The sequence below is a fragment of the Lampetra fluviatilis genome, chromosome 21 (assembly GCF_964198595.1).
Source record: "Lampetra fluviatilis chromosome 21, kcLamFluv1.1, whole genome shotgun sequence".
NCBI lineage: Eukaryota > Metazoa > Chordata > Hyperoartia > Petromyzontiformes > Petromyzontidae > Lampetra > Lampetra fluviatilis.
In genome coordinates, this window is record NC_136295.1 from 1,688,368 (window position 1) to 1,704,653 (window position 16,286).

The window sequence follows — 16,286 nt, forward strand, 5'->3', positions numbered from 1 at the left end:
ACAATAAAATAATATAAATACAAAACAATACAATAATATAAATATCTTATTTCCCTTCTACGTGACTTGACCGAAAGAACCAAAAACAATAAGAAATGTTACTTTGACATTTCCCTTGAAAATTATTGTTCAAAGCGCTACCCCCCCCCCATGCATGTGTTAGTTTCCACTACAATCTTAAGCCCTTACAATGTTAAACTCTCTAAAACTCTGGTGGCTATAAAGAATAGGGTCACCACATTTTTCGCGAGGACATTTGTTTCTCAGTCAGCCTGGGTGTATGAAAACTGCAGTAGAATGTCACGTGGTTCAAATCAACACCGGTACGCAGATCTCAGTAACGATAAGTTCCTGCCACCTGAACACTGATGCCAATTCCCCACACTGCTCAGGTGAAATCCGGGTTGCCACCTGCCTGGGTAAATCCCACACAAGGTGGCAACTCTACCGCAGAAACCACGGCTGGTAATTCATTCTGGATGCAAGACCGATATGGGCAGAGGTGGAATTGGCACGAGCAGATGACGACCTGTTTAACACGAAGGCTTTCGCGACCAATATCATCAAGAATGTAGATTTTTTTGGATTAGATCGCGTAAACATAAATGTGTCGTTCAACCCGCCACCGTCCGACACAGTCAATTTAGTAAGGTTTGTCACGTAAACAGAACACGCCAATTCGTTACTAGTTCAGCACACCCGTGTGTTGAAGAGCAAATCCACAACGTTCACAATCTGAGTACCACGTTTCACCAGTAATTACAACTAGATTCATCAGGCGACGTGTTCTGTTCACGTGACAAACCTTACTGAATTGGCTGCGTCGGATGGTAGCGGGCTTAACGACACATTTATATTTACGGAATCTAACCCCAAGAAAAAACCTCTATTATAGATGACGACCTATTTACCGCTTGACATCAGCCGCTCCCAGGCGTCTGTGGTGCGATGCCCGGTGCTGACGCTTCGGACCCTGCGAGTCACCGCCGGGGCTGACAAGAATGCAAATGTGGAAGGTCAGCAGGGAGCTCCGATTCAAAAGGACACCTGTGCGAATCAGAGGCGCCAAGGAGCTTGCAATGACACGGACCGATGTTTTATTTGATCGTTGGTTAAAACGCATTGTTGCGTAATTGCTAAACACGTAAAAAGGGGCACAATGTGCGTGGTGGTTTAAGTTGTCGATCTGCCACAAACGGGAAGAAAACAGCATTTGTGGAAACAATATTTTGGCGATCCAACTAGTGGCATTAGAGGGGGCACACAAGGACAGAGAACAAAAAAAACGCAACACATTCGTCAATAACACTGTGGCCTTCAAAAGAAAAAAATATATATATGATAGGCAACGTTTCAGGCAATGACCCTTCTGAATAGCAGAGAGGTAGAATTGCTCCAGAGTCATTATACCTCTCTGGCCTCTATATTTAGCTGTAGAGGATTGTCCAGATGTCTTGTGACCCCCATTTAATTCTGTAAAACGTAATATTTTTGTAAGTGCATTTTATTTAAAACAAAAAATATATATTCGAATGAAAAAATAGTTAGAGGTCAATTAATTTGGGGTCACACGACACCTGGACCACCCTGCAGACCAGGCTTCTTCACTCTTTTTCAGAGGGGGAGCACTTTCACCAATGAGACATCGTCAGTGTGAGGGCCGCCACACATTTACAACCATTGGGGCTTTGACAGCAGCACAATGATGATGATAATGGGGGGTGTTTTCACTTTTGTGTATTGTAGGGGGCCACACGTCAGGGGCCGCACTAAAGGCCACCAGGGGAAGCCAGTGGCACCGCGGGTCTTGCTAATGAAGAACGCTGCTGAAGATTGCAAGGCAGTCGGTGCACGCATGTTCAGCTGTGCATCGTGATGCATGTATTATATACTCACAGGTGCAAACTTAAATCGCATTACCATCATAGTTAGTCATTCTCATTTTAATAACAACATTTATCCATAAAAGTATCGCAAGTCTCAAGACTCACTAAGGAGGGCCTTGCATCGAGATGTTAGGCAGAATACGTTCATAAAGAAACTTGATTTTGCATGGGAGGAAACCGGAGCACTGAAGGTCGACCACAGGTGGCTGGACACAGCCATTTGTTGTGCTGCCCTCTCCTGAAACCACGTGGTTTTGGAGTCTTACAATTCCACGTGACCCACCGAAGCACGGGTAGGGCTGTAAAGAGGTGTATATTATATTATACGTGATGATCCTGCAGCACCGCAGCGTTCTGCATGTGGCAGCATGCACATGGGAAATAGCACGGGCAGTGAGTGGCGAGCTAATTTGGCTGCTTTAAATGTCCACGTGATTATAATCTACTTCGTTGAGCTATCATTTGTGGCCAGACCGCCACGGAAAAAGAAGGGGACTTCACCTGGTAAAATCAAAATAGTTCAGTTGAATTTTTTCGTGTGATTGTTTACCTTTCCTATACTTTGCGCTGCTATCGTATTTCTGTATTTTTTTCGTAATGTTCTGACCCACCCCTACTGGAAATCTGTGAAAGAGAGCTTCAGAGTTCATCGGATTCCTCCAGGATAAATAAATATTCCGATTCTGAATTAGCACTATGCATGGAGTCTTTCTGCACACACACTCTGAAATTGATAACAATGTCTGCACTCGTGTTGCACACCGAGTTTACAACCTCTGTGGGCTCTTATAATCCCTCTGGCGAGAAGGCATCGCAACATCTCAAGACAATATTTACCAGTGGCAATTGGATCGGTTCAGTACCAAAAATCAGGCCCTGCTCTGGAACGCTGGCTAAAATATGCTCGAGTGCACAGAATGCTGTAGGAAAGATGAGGTTGTCAAATTCAATTGTCAGTGGCACCTGTGAGAGGCCTTGGGGCAGAATGGTCCCTGTATCCTGGAAATCGATGGCCCAGCGTCTTCTTCAGTGCCCATCTGCCCTTCTCTGGCTGAGACCAAACAAGATAAGCAATTCAACGAGCACATTAATACATGGGTGCATCCGCGAACAGTTTGGGGCATTGCTGAATTCGGCGTGCCCTCGCATGCGATTGAGAATGCTTGGGTACAGCGGCTCGGAGCAGCAGTGAGTGGAAAGGTTTGTGCCACGTCCTAAGGGCGATCTTATTTTTTCAATGTGGTGGCAGCATCCTCGGGTCCATGGGCTGAGTTCCCACTCCTGCATGGAAAAGTGGGTTTGGTGGTGGGGGTCTCATTTCCCCTGACCGACTAATCTAATCCTCTTCTTTTGTAATTATATCAGTAAAAACAACATTGAGGCAATCTACTCAGATATAATGTGATTGCTATAGCACAGAAGATTGTATGTCTATTTTAAGTGGCTTCCGGTCTCTCTGTCTTTTCGTCTTTGCATCTCTAAATCTCTCTGGCTATCTATTTGGTTTTTCTCAGTGTATATCACTCTCTCCCTCTCTGTCACTCCCAATCTGCTAAGCCCCGGCTCAGTGGTAAGTTCTGAGCCTGGGGATTCACAAGCAATTCCAACATAATTACCATACTCACCATCGCCATGAAAACCATCGCCAATACCACCACCACCACAACTATTATCATTCCAACACCATTTTAATCACCACCATTGCCACCACAACAACTAAAACCACCATTATCATCACCACCACCACCACCAGAACACAAATACCTCCCTTATAGCCTTAACAGACGGTTGGGGCAAGTGCTGTTACCGAGAAACTATGAAGGCTGGCAAGGCACACGAGATGGGTGGCCAGCACCACAAACGGACGCCTTTGTCTCCCGAGTGGCGATGTTTACAAACTGCTACAGGTACTCATTTGAGGCAGAGTCGACCGAGGGGAGGCCCAGAACCAATTCAGATTATCGTCAGTAGTGTTGGCCACGAGCGGGAATTGAACTCAGGTCCCTGGGTTCATAGCGCAATGCACTAACTGCTACACTACCGCTCCCCAGAACACAACCACCACCATCATGACCTCTAGGCTCAGCCCCACTGCACCACAGGCACGATTGCGCAATTCAATCAAGTGGCTCACCTGGTCATGAGTGCCAGACAGCGCAGGTTCATCCGTGGAAGTCACGTGATCTTTAACAGCATCTGCAAATTTTAAATGCATTTTTTCTGTTGCTGGCGTCATCTGCAGAGAAATAATAAACAGAGGTCAGAGCATCTCGCTGTAGCCATGAGCAGAAATGCCAGAGATTGGTAAAATGCTGAAAAGGTTTATTTGATCGTTTATAATCAATATGTAATGTAAAAGCATGTAATTAATTAGATTTTTGTTGGGTTAGGCCACAGAATGAACTGGCCATATTTGTGTCGTAAGATTCTCTACCACTCGACACAGCCATACAAATTAATTGTCACGTGGGCAAACCGTTAACACACCAATTATGATTGTTTCAGCTCACCGGTAAGTTGAATAACGATTCTGACAGATTTAGAAAGTTATTCTGACTTCTTGAATTCTGTCATGAAGATCCTTCGGCAAGCTTCAAGTAAAACGCCACATGTCTAATTGTTAAATGAATTTGTGAGAATTTTGTTCTAACTCAGCGGTGATCAAGCTGAAATAATAACGATTGGCACGTTGTTGAACGCCTGTGCACCACGTGACAATTTAACTAATTGCGCTATGTCGGCTGCTGGAGGGAGGGTTCTTACCAACACACATCAGGCCAAATAATTAAGTGGCCTAACCCCCCCAGAAAAACCTCTATTGTAAATCGCTACCATTGGCTGCAAAAGCCAAAGTGTTGCACAAATGACAATGTTGCAAATGAGTCTGGCAGAGCAACGCAGCAACCACCTGCCGGGAGACCAGAGCGGTGGCGCCGGCGGAGGCTTCGGCGGAGGGTGTCGCGGGTGTCTCCTGGGCGGGCGTCGCATGAACAGCAGCGGCGCTGCGAGGGCACGTCCGGCGGGCTGCCTGGGAGGACGCTCGCAAACTCCTGTGGCTCGTCGGGCGGCTCGGGAACATCGGAGCGGTCGTGGGCCTCGACGTCCTGAGCGAGTCGCGCGTCCGCGCCCCGCGCAGCTGGGACAAGCGGCCAGCGGTTGGTTCAACCCAGGGGGGGTCGGCAAGCCGAAATTACAAACAACTCAATATTTCAAGAGCCGCAATGCGCTGTGGTGAATACGAGACAGTGGTCCCTTAATAGATCGCATCGCGAAGCAGCGGTCCTCCAAAAGCCGCCACACGCGACCCCTGGGTGAACGGCTCGTGCCGGCCAAGGGGGCTCAGCTTTACGTGCGGACAAAGAATAATTAAACCCCATTGCCTTTGTAGGATTCATTATTGCTTTGAAGAGGTTAATGATTTTATTCAAAACTAAAAGAGGAATACATCTGTTTTTTACGTGGAGAGATGGATATATGAAGTAGATGTATTTACGTCTGGGATGTGACCTAATGGACTAATTTCTGTAAAGATAACCTTTATCTTGTTTGTGCTTTTTTTTGCCATTTCTTTATTTCTGTTATTCATTTAAATTTTTCTTGCTAGTAAAAGTAGGGTTTTCATTTGCTTGGTAATGGCTGTATATGGGATTTGGTCCCCTTATATATAATTAATGTACAGCGTTATGGGATGCTATTCGCAGAAATTACGCTCCATAAAATGAAAGTGCTATTCTACTTCTGATTACTTATTTTGTCATTTGTACTGTCCAAAACGGCACGAATGATGATTATGCATTTTGATAGAAATTTGCGTCGAACTAAGGACCCAAAGTATCAAGCGAGGAGGGTCCTTTCCTGCACGATCGGCAGTTCTCCAGCATCGATTCAAGTGCGGCTGGCTCTGCTGATGAGACACTGCATGTCGAGTTTGCTTGGATTGAAAGAATGCCGCTGAAATTACGCATTCCCAGAAGGCTGTGCGGCTGATGGGTTGTGTAGGATATACTTTTATTAACGTGGAGAGAAGGGGCAATGTGAAGGAGATACATTGTCTGCTTATTTAGTTTGTTATTTAGATTTTCCACAACCATGCCAATGCTTAATTTGAGTTAATAAAAATAATGGCAATTCTTTGGCTCAGTTTGTCAATAAACAAAATCCCGTAGGGTTATAATTAATAAACAGCAGGAGAAATTAAAAACTGGAATAATTCTGGGTGGTAAAGAAGTTGAACGTACATACATATTGTATATAGTTGGTGGCTGGTAAAGCGTGACTAGCTACCTGAATAGCAGAGAGTTGCAGTTGTTGCTTCAGCATCTGGTGATGCGATTTCTCAGCCTCCATCTAGCGTTAAGTTTCACAGGAAACAAAAAAGAGTGACACCTTCAAAAAATGACATGAACCAAAACGCGACCAAATGTCAAATAACATCGCGTACAAATGGTGCAGCCGTGAGATTACTTGAGTACGTCAGGCCTGGCGGAAGGGTATTCGCCAAAGAATGTTGGCCTACTCTTTGAAAAGCTGGAAGCGCCCGCACTTTACCCCAACCACAAGCCACCTGCCAATCGGCGACCTGTGATGCACCCACTTATATTGTTGGGAGGACAGAAGATTCATGAACTCATTCATCACGCGTAGTCAGCGAAGGAGCGTTGCGCCAAACTTGTGACCTCTTGCGGCAGCAGTTTGCATGAACTGCTCTCGCTGCCGTACACAGCACGGAGGGGGGCGGGGGGGGGCCACGGAGGGTGATCACGGGGTGATGGGCGACCATGGGGAGCGGCGCCGTTCCTTTAAGCGTCGTACTCCGCTTCGAACGTTGACCGCCAGCTGAAGTTTCGCAATTCGCTGCTGGACTTTGCGCATCAAGACGGGGCCCCGTGTCCACAGAGTGACAGAGCCGTCTCTCTCCAACTGAGCTCTCGATCACTAGAAGACCGGTCGCAGATGCTGACGGTGACATTTCTGACGAAGTCGAGCCATCGGATGGCACAGAGGCATCTTTGGCATCGCGTATGGAAGGACTGCAACCAATCCAAATCGGCTTGAAGCAATGCCCAGGCCTCCACACTACCGTACAACGACAACACCAACAAAGCACAGCACTGGAAGACTCTCAATTTGGTGCCCAGAGGAAAGGGATGGGAAACCTAAGAAAGTTGCACCATTTATTTTTTATGATCGACGACTTCTGGATTGCAAGTCCACTGTGCTAAGCGTCACACCATGGCAGCATACCACAGTACGGTTATTAAAAATGTACATGCCGCCAGTAATTGTGCCATTCATGTCTGTGCTCGAGTAGACTGACCTCACTCAGATGTTAGGCTTCAAATTGTTATTTCAGTTGTCTGGTAGGTTCTGATTATTTTCACAAGCATATAGCATTATGAGCCAGAGGGAAGACATTTTTCAATATTATGTTGAGGCTATGCAGGCATGTGTTTTCCAAGAACTATTCCGAAATTTATTGGCAGACATATACAATTTATTAACTGCCACAAAGACTTGCTTTGTTTAAATACTCCATCATTAAGTGTGTATTCTTTGGGGCTTCTGTGTGTTGTTCTATGATTCATATTCATCATCATCACTCGTGATGGATGACTTCAAGATGATTGTCCATGCGACAATTTTCTATCTTGTGGGAGAGGAATCAAATATGATAATTGAAAAGTCAAAGCATTTATAATGAATTTCATACTTAGGCTTTCATGATTAATTTCATTATTCATAATTAATTTGGGTTAGATCGTCATGTGGGTATAATTTCAATGTTTTGATACAATCCTCCATCACCCGAGAGAGTCGATCAGATCAAGTTGTCACGTGGACAAATATGCCAATTGTTGAAAAGCAAAACTTTGAAAATGATATAGTCAAAATTTCGATTTAAAGTTTTCGTGACTGCAGGGATTCATCTTCTTGGTTCTTTCGGTAAAGTCACGTAGAATGGAAATAATAAAATAATAATAATAAAACATAATAAAATAATTCTCACGACGTTTCGGCCACAACGCAAGCAGCCGTCCTCAGGTGTTTGTCCTACCGTGTTTCAAGCCTGCTTTATGTTCACGGATGCGGTCCGAGACATGTCGTTTGGTTTCTCCAATGTAACTGCTACCATTGGAGAAACCAAACGATAGGACAAACACCTCAGCCGTGGCAGATCACTGTTACAATTCAGTGGGCTCACATGATATTGACTTCTCCAAGACAGAGGTTCTCTGCAAGCCATCTGGCTACCATGAGAGATTCGTTCATGAGGCGATCCACATATACAAACACGGAGACAATTTCAACCGAGAAGATGGATTCTGGCTTAGCAATCATTGGAAGGACGTAATAAACCATTTCGGATCTTAACTGATTGTGTTCACGTTTACGGTGACTTTCAGACCGCGTTCTACTCACTGGCATTGTATTCTTTGCAGGGAATAGATTATTTGCTCCACTGAAAGTTTCCTCACACTACTCTCCTATTGACATATTTCGTTGCTTCCTCTTAGTATCTTTCACACGACGGTCAATGGTACAGTGTATAATAACACATATTATAAAATGTATATGCTTAATACAATGTACAAAGTAATATATAGTATCGTAATTGTATAGTGAATATACAGCAGTGTGATATACATTAGGGTGGGTAGAATAATACATAGTGTAATATTACAATGTATAAGGCTTAGGGTGGTTTATAGCAATACAGTATATAATTTAATGTTGGGTTTGTCTATGGCAGTATATAGTACGGTGTAGACTCGTGTGATGTAAGAGAATAAAGTTTAGATGGAAGCATATTATATTTTTTACGACGTAATATTGTAATGTATTACTTACTGTTAGTAACTCAGCTTATTGTAGAGTATATTTAGTATACTGATGATACTATGTAGTTTATACTTTAGTTGTTTACGTGGTGGTTTTAGTTACTGCAGCTACATACTATTAACACTCCTTCCCTTTATTAATGCTACCCCTATCCCCTCCCTTTGATGCTGCTAATCCTGCATAATGCACGGGCATAAGTAGTACTAATCACATACCTGCATTTCCCATATCCCCCTCCCTTTGATTCTGCTAATCCTGCATAATGCATGGGCGTAAGTAGTACTAATCACATACCTGCATTTCCCATATCCCCTCCCTTTGATGCTGCTAATCCTGCATAATGCACGGGCATAAGTAGTACTAATCACATACCTGCATTTCCCATAAATATGCTAAATTCCTCTTGATATGCAAATTCCTTTGTCAAGGCGCTCTTCCCCCTCCAACCCAGCTTAAATATACGCTGCCAAGCCTGGTGGTGTTCATTCAGACGCTGTCTTTCTGACAGACCTGTTATTCACCTGAGGATGGCTGCTTGCGTTGTGGCCAAAACGTCGTGAGAATTATTTTATTATGTTTTATTTGTATTATTTTATTATTTCCATTCTACGTGACTTTACCGAAAGAACCAAGAAGATTACACTATGTATTATTCTAACCAACCTACTGTATACCACACTGCTGTATATACACTATACAATTACGATACTATATATTACCTTATACATTATATTAAACATTACACTTTTATACTATTTATTATTGTACAATCTGCTATACACTATACCATTGTACAATCTGCTATACACTATACCATTGTACAATCTGCCAGAGGTGGGACAAAGTCATTGTTATGCAAGTCCAAGTCGAGTCGCAAGTCATCAAATTCATGACTCGAGTCTGACTCGAGTCCAAGTCACATGACTCGAGTCCACACCTCTGCAATCTGCTATACACTATACCATTGTACAATCTGCTATACACTATACCATTGTACAATCTGCTATATACTATACCATTATACAATCTGCTATACACTATACCATTGTACAATCTGCTATACACTATACCATTGTACAATCTGCTATACACCATACCATTGTACAATCTGCTATACACTATACCATTGTACAATCTGCTATACACTATACCATTGTACAATCTGCTATACACTATACCATTGTACAATCTGCTATATACTATACCATTGACCGTCGCGTGAAAGGTACGCGACGGTCAATGGTATAGTGTATAACAGATTGTACAATAATAAATAGTATCAAAGTGTAATGTTTAATATAATGTATAAGGTAATATAATATCGTAATTGTATAGTGAATATACAGCAGTGTGGTATCCAGTAGGTTGGGTAGAATAATACATAGTGTAATATTACAATGTATATTCTAAGGTATAGGATGGTGTATAGCAGAGGTGTGGACTCGAGTCATGTGACTTGGACTCGAGTCAGACTCGAGTCATGAATTTGATGACTTGCGACTCGACTTGGACTTGCATAACAATGACTTTGTCCCACCTATGAGATGTGGACTCGAGTCATGTGACTTGGACTCGAGTCAGACTCGAGTCATGAATTTGATGACTTGCGACTCGACTTGGACTTGCATAACAATGACTTTGTCCCACCTATGGTGTATAGTAATACAGTATATAATTTAATGTTGGGTTTGTCTATGGCAGTATATAGTACGGGGTAGACCCGTGTGATGTAAGAGAAAAAAGTTTAGCTGGAGGCATATTATATTTTTTGCGACATAGAATTGTAATGTATGACTTACTGTTAGTAGCTCAGCTTTTTGGAGAGTATATTTAGTATACTGATGATACTGATGTAGTTTATACTTTAGTTTTTTTACGTCGTGGTTTAGTTGCTGCAGCTCCATACTATTAACATTCCTTCCCTTTATTAATGCTAACCATACTCCCTCCCTTTGATGCTGCTAATCCTGCATAATGCACGGGCAAAATATGACTTTGAAACCCCCCGCCCACCTCCTACGCATTCCACAAGTAGTGACTAATCCCATATCTGCATTTGCCATAAATATGCAAAATTCCTCTTGATATGCAAATTATTTTGTCAAGGCGCTCTTCCCCCTCCAACCCAGCTTAAATATACGCTTCCAAGCCTGGTGGTGCTCATTCAGACGCTGTCTTTCCGACAGACCTGTTCTTCACCTGAGGACGGCTGCTTGCGTTGTGACCGAAACGTCGTGAGAATTATTTGATTATGTTTAATTTTTATTCTTTTATTATTTCCCTTCTACGTGACTTTACCGAAAGAACCAAGATAGTCAAAATTGTCCACAGCACTTGCCCCAACAATCGGTTAAAGGCTATATGGGGGATCTGTGTATCTGTCTGTATTAATAAGTGGGACTTAACAGCCCGGGTTATCACAGTAAGCACAGTAGTTAATAGGAAGCTTTGAGCTGGTGACGGCACCTGCTACTCACGTGAAGGCGATGTGACCTGAATAGCAGCAGCCTCATCAAATTAAGGAAAGTAGATGCGGTGAAATTCCACATTAAGGGTAGTTTGTACATTTAATTTATATCTTCGTGATTATGGTTTTGCACCCTTTTCAATTTCGTATGTTGTGTTTTTTATCTCCGATTTCTTTTTGATGGTTTGTACTCTTGATTTCTAATTGCTTCATTTTCGTACTTAGTTTCATGCTGTTTGCTTGGCCCCGGTCACTCTTGCAAATGAGATGTCCCTTGACGCTCTCTTGAGTTCTCAGCTGCGTTGAGCAAAATAAACTTGAAAACTCAACACATTGTTGATGCCTTTAACAGAAACAATAATGATTTACACTTCTATGAAACCGGGCCGAGACACTTCTATGCCACGGTGGCAAGATGTTAACTATTTTACCTGTTATGCAGGAGGTCGTTGGCTCGATTACAATCCTGATGCCTGGTGGGTGTAAATTTGAAGTTGCATTTTCTTCCCGTGGTAGTGTGGATTTTTTATTCAGGTCCTCCGGTTTTTCCTTCCACATTTAGAATCAACATGCGTTTAGAGTATTTGGCTGCTATAAAACGATTATTTTTTATTTTACTGGGTAAGGCCCACTGAGCGATTCAGCTTATATTCAGAAGCGACCTGGCCACAAATTATAGCTCAACGAAGTGGCTTATCATGTGGTAATTTATAGCAGCCAAATATTTTCTAGCATGTTTCTAAATGCGTAGGAAAAACCCGAAGGACCCGGAGAAAAACCCACACGGCCATGGGGAGAAATTGCAAACTCCAAATATACAGCAGGCGTCAGGGTCGGGATCGAACCTACGACCTCATTCATACCAGGCGAGGTAGTTAACATCTCCCCTAATTTTCCACGTGATAAGCCACTTCAATGAGCTCTAATTTGCGATAGCCAGATCGCTTTTGAAAAAGAGCTTTACAACTCAGTGGGGCATTACCTGGTCAAATAAAAATATATATTGAGTTTTGTCTTCTTCTCGTCACACCTGCTGCTTCCATGGCTCGTCTGCCGCTCCGAAGGTCTTGATAGCGGCGCTTCCACCGCGCTGCTCGCGCTGGGCTCGCTGCTCCTGCCGGTACAACTTGTTCATGTGCTGCAGTCGCTTGGCGTCAAGGGTCAGCAGCAGGGCCTTCATGTCGTCCAGCTGTGCGGGGGACAACACAACCACGTAGACACGCGGCATGTGTTTCACGTTGATGTTCATGCATAACGGAATGTTGAAATTTTAGTCCCAATTTTTGTATTCACATGTAATAATAAAAAAATCTATTTCAACACACCGTAGACACGTGGCATGAGTTTCACGTTACATCTTGTTGAGTAACGAAGTGTAGGAAGTTTAGCCCCTATTTTTTTATTCAACCATTAATAACTGCATCATATGCGTTTGAACATATAAAGTTCCAACAGTGAAACAATAATTTCAATGTAAATATTTTTCGTGTTTTCATAATTTAAACGAAAGTGGCGTCTTTGTGACGGAACTTTTTGGTGGTAAAAGCATTGTCATGAAAGTGACATCACTTCCTGTTACATCTCAATTCGGATCAATCTGAAACATATATATTCTTTGAAACATCCAACATTTTCATCTGGGCTGGTTTTTTGGGATTGTGTTGGATTCATCTGGAAATTGGAAGCTCATCTCTAGCATCCACTATTGCTGACTGCAGCCAGAATTATTAGCCTTTCGTAAGAATTGCCATTTTCCTATAATGCGGTAGTTTGCGTTCCTAAAGAACACCGCGCTATGGAAAAATCGCGTCATAATAAATAATATAGGGTAAAGCCATGCCTGTAAAGCCACCCTTTACTTTTCATATCCACAATATATTGAGTTTGTTATTGTTGCGAACGCCACTTCTCACCCGTAAAAAGACTAAACTGGCGAAGAGGAACACTTTCTGTCAAACAATTTTGTTTATGGCATCAGTTCTGCAAACTGCCGCATCGACAGATCTTTGAGACGGCCATAAGCCCCACCTACCTGGGAGCCTGCTGGGCTGCATTGGAGCCATCTGTGAAAAGTGCACTTAGCACTCACAGCCTTTGGGAGTCAGTTGTTGGCTTTTAAAAGCATTATACTAACAGCGTATAAAACCTGATTATATATATGCGTGTGTGTGTCAACTATTTTTGGGTAGCAATATGAATGTAATGCACAACTCTTCTTTATGTTATGCTTAACATAGTGGCAGGATTCCCTGACATGCATTACCTTTATATTTTGTGAATCTAACATTGGAAATAAAACAGTTGTGTTAAGATGTTAAAACACCAAACAGAATCCTTACTCAAGGAATCCTGTCTGCATTAACCACACGTACTTGTGGTGAACATGCTCTGATAATGTATGCATTGTCTTTGAAACTGATTGGTCCACACCAGAGACAGCTTTTGAGCCAAGTCTCAAAGTGTTAGACCAGAGAACGCCAAAAGCAATGTACACTTAGTTCGCCGAACGTCACAAACGTCGTGAAATGAGATGATTCTTGGTGAGAGGGGTTCAACTGCTCGTGAAATGAGATCGTTCTTGGTGAGAGGGGTTAAAATGCTCGTGAAATGAGATGGTTCTTGGTGAGAGGGGTTCAACTGCTCGTGAAATGAGATGATTCTTGGTGAGAGGGGTTCAACTGCTCGTGAAATGAGATCGTTCTTGGTGAGAGGGGTTCAACTGCTCGTGAAATGAGATGGTTCTTGGTGAGAGGGGTTCAACTGCTCGTGAAATGAGATGGTTCTTGGTGAGAGGGGTTCAACTGCTCGTGAAATGAGATGATTCTTGGTGAGAGGGGTTCAACTGCTCGTGAAATGAGATGGTTCTTGGTGAGAGGGGTTCAACTGCTCGTGAAATGAGATGATTCTTGGTGAGAGGGGTTCAACTGCTCGTGAAATGAGATGATTCTTGGTGAGAGGGGTTAAAATGCTCGTGAAATGAGATGGTTCTTGGTGAGAGGGGTTCAACTGCTCGTGAAATGAGATGGTTCTTGGTGAGAGGGGTTTAACTGCTCGTGAAATGAGATGATTCTTGGTGAGAGGGGTTCAACTGCTCGTGAAATGAGATGGTTCTTGGTGAGAGGGGTTCAACTGCTCGTGAAATGAGATGGTTCTTGGTGAGAGAAGTTCAACTGCTCGTGAAATGAGATGGTTCTTGGTGAGAGAAGTTCAACTGCTCGTGAAATGAGATGGTTCTTGGTGAGAGGGGTTCAACTGCTCGTGAAATGAGATGGTTCTTGGTGAGAGAAGTTCAACTGCTCGTGAAATGAGATGGTTCTTGGTGAGAGGGGTTCAACTGCTCGTGAAATGAGATGGTTCTTAGTGAGAGGGGTTCAACTGCTCGTGAAATGAGATGGTTCTTGGTGAGAGGGGTTCAACTGCTCGTGAAATGAGATGGTTCTTGGTGAGAGGGGTTCAACTGCTCGTGAAATGAGATGGTTCTTGGTGAGAGGGGTTCAACTGCTCGTGAAATGAGATGGTTCTTGGTGAGGGGGGTTCAACTGCTCGTGAAATGAGATGGTTCTTGGTGAGAGGGGTTCAACTGCTCGTGAAATGAGATGGTTCTTGGTGAGAGGGGTTCAACTGCTCATGAAATGAGATGGTTCTTGGTGAGAGGGGTTCAACTGCTCGTGAAATGAGATGGTTCTTGGTGAGGGGGGTTCAACTGCCCGTGAAATGAGATGGTTCTTGGTGAGGGGGGTTCAACTGCTCGTGAAATGAGATGGTTCTTGGTGAGGGGGGTTCAACTGCTCGTGAAATGAGATGGTTCTTGGTGAGAGGGGTTCAACTGCTCGTGAAATGAGATGGTTCTTGGTGAGAGGGGTTCAACTGCTCGTGAAATGAGATGGTTCTTGGTGATGGGGGTTCAACTGCTCGTGAAATGAGATGGTTCTTGGTGAGAGGGCTTCAACTGCACGTGAAATGAGATGGTTCTTGGTGAGAGGGGTTTAACTGCTCGTGAAATGAGATGGTTCTTGGTGAGAGGGGTTTAACTGCTCGTGAAATGAGATGGTTCTTGGTGAGAGGGGTTTAACTGCTCGTGAAATTAGATGGTTCTTGGTGAGAGGAGTTCAACTGCTCATGAAATGAGATGGTTTTTGGTGAGGGGGGTTCAACTGCTCATGAAATGAGATGGTTCTTGGTGAGAGGGTTTAACTGCTCGTGAAATGAGATGGTTCTTGGTGAGAGGGGTTCAACTGCTCGTAAAATGAGATGGTTCTTGGTGAGAGGGGTTTAACTGCTCGTAAAATGAGATGGTTCTTGGTGAGAGGGGTTCAACTGCTCGTGAAATGAGATGGTTTTTGGTGAGAGGGGTTCAACTGCTCGTAAAATGAGATGGTTCTTGGTGAGAGGGGTTCAACTGCTCGTGAAATGAGATGGTTCTTGGTGAGAGGGGTTCAACTGCTCGTGAAATTAGATGGTTCTTGGTGAGAGGGGTTCAACTGCTCGTAAAATGAGATGGTTCTTGGTGAGAGGGGTTCAACTGCTCGTGAAATGTGATGGTTCTTGGTGAGATGGTTCAACTGCTCGTGAAATGAGATGGTTCTTGGTGAGAGGGTTCAACTGCTCGTGAAATGAGATGGTTCTTGGTGAGAGGGTTCAACTGCTCGTGAAATGAGATGGTTCTTGGTGAGAGGGGTTCAACTGCTCGTGAAATGAGATGGTTCTTGGTGAGAGGGGTTCAACTGCTCGTGAAATGAGATGGTTCTTGGTGAGAGGGTTCAACTGCTCGTGAAATGAGATGGTTCTTGGTGAGAGGGTTCAACTGCTCGTGAAATGAGATGGTTCTTGGTGAGAGGGTTCAACTGCTAGTGAAATGACATGGTTATTGGTGAGAGGGTTCAACTGCTCGTGAAATGAGATGGTTCTTGGTGAGAGGGTTCAACTGCTCGTGAAATGAGATGGTTCTTAGTGAGAGGGGTTCAACTGCTCGTAAAATGAGATGGTTCTTGGTGAGAGGGGTTCAACTGCTCGTGAAATGAGATGGTTCTTGGTGAGAGGGGTTCAACTGCTCGTGAAATGAGATGGTTCTTGGTGAGAGGGTCCAACTGCTC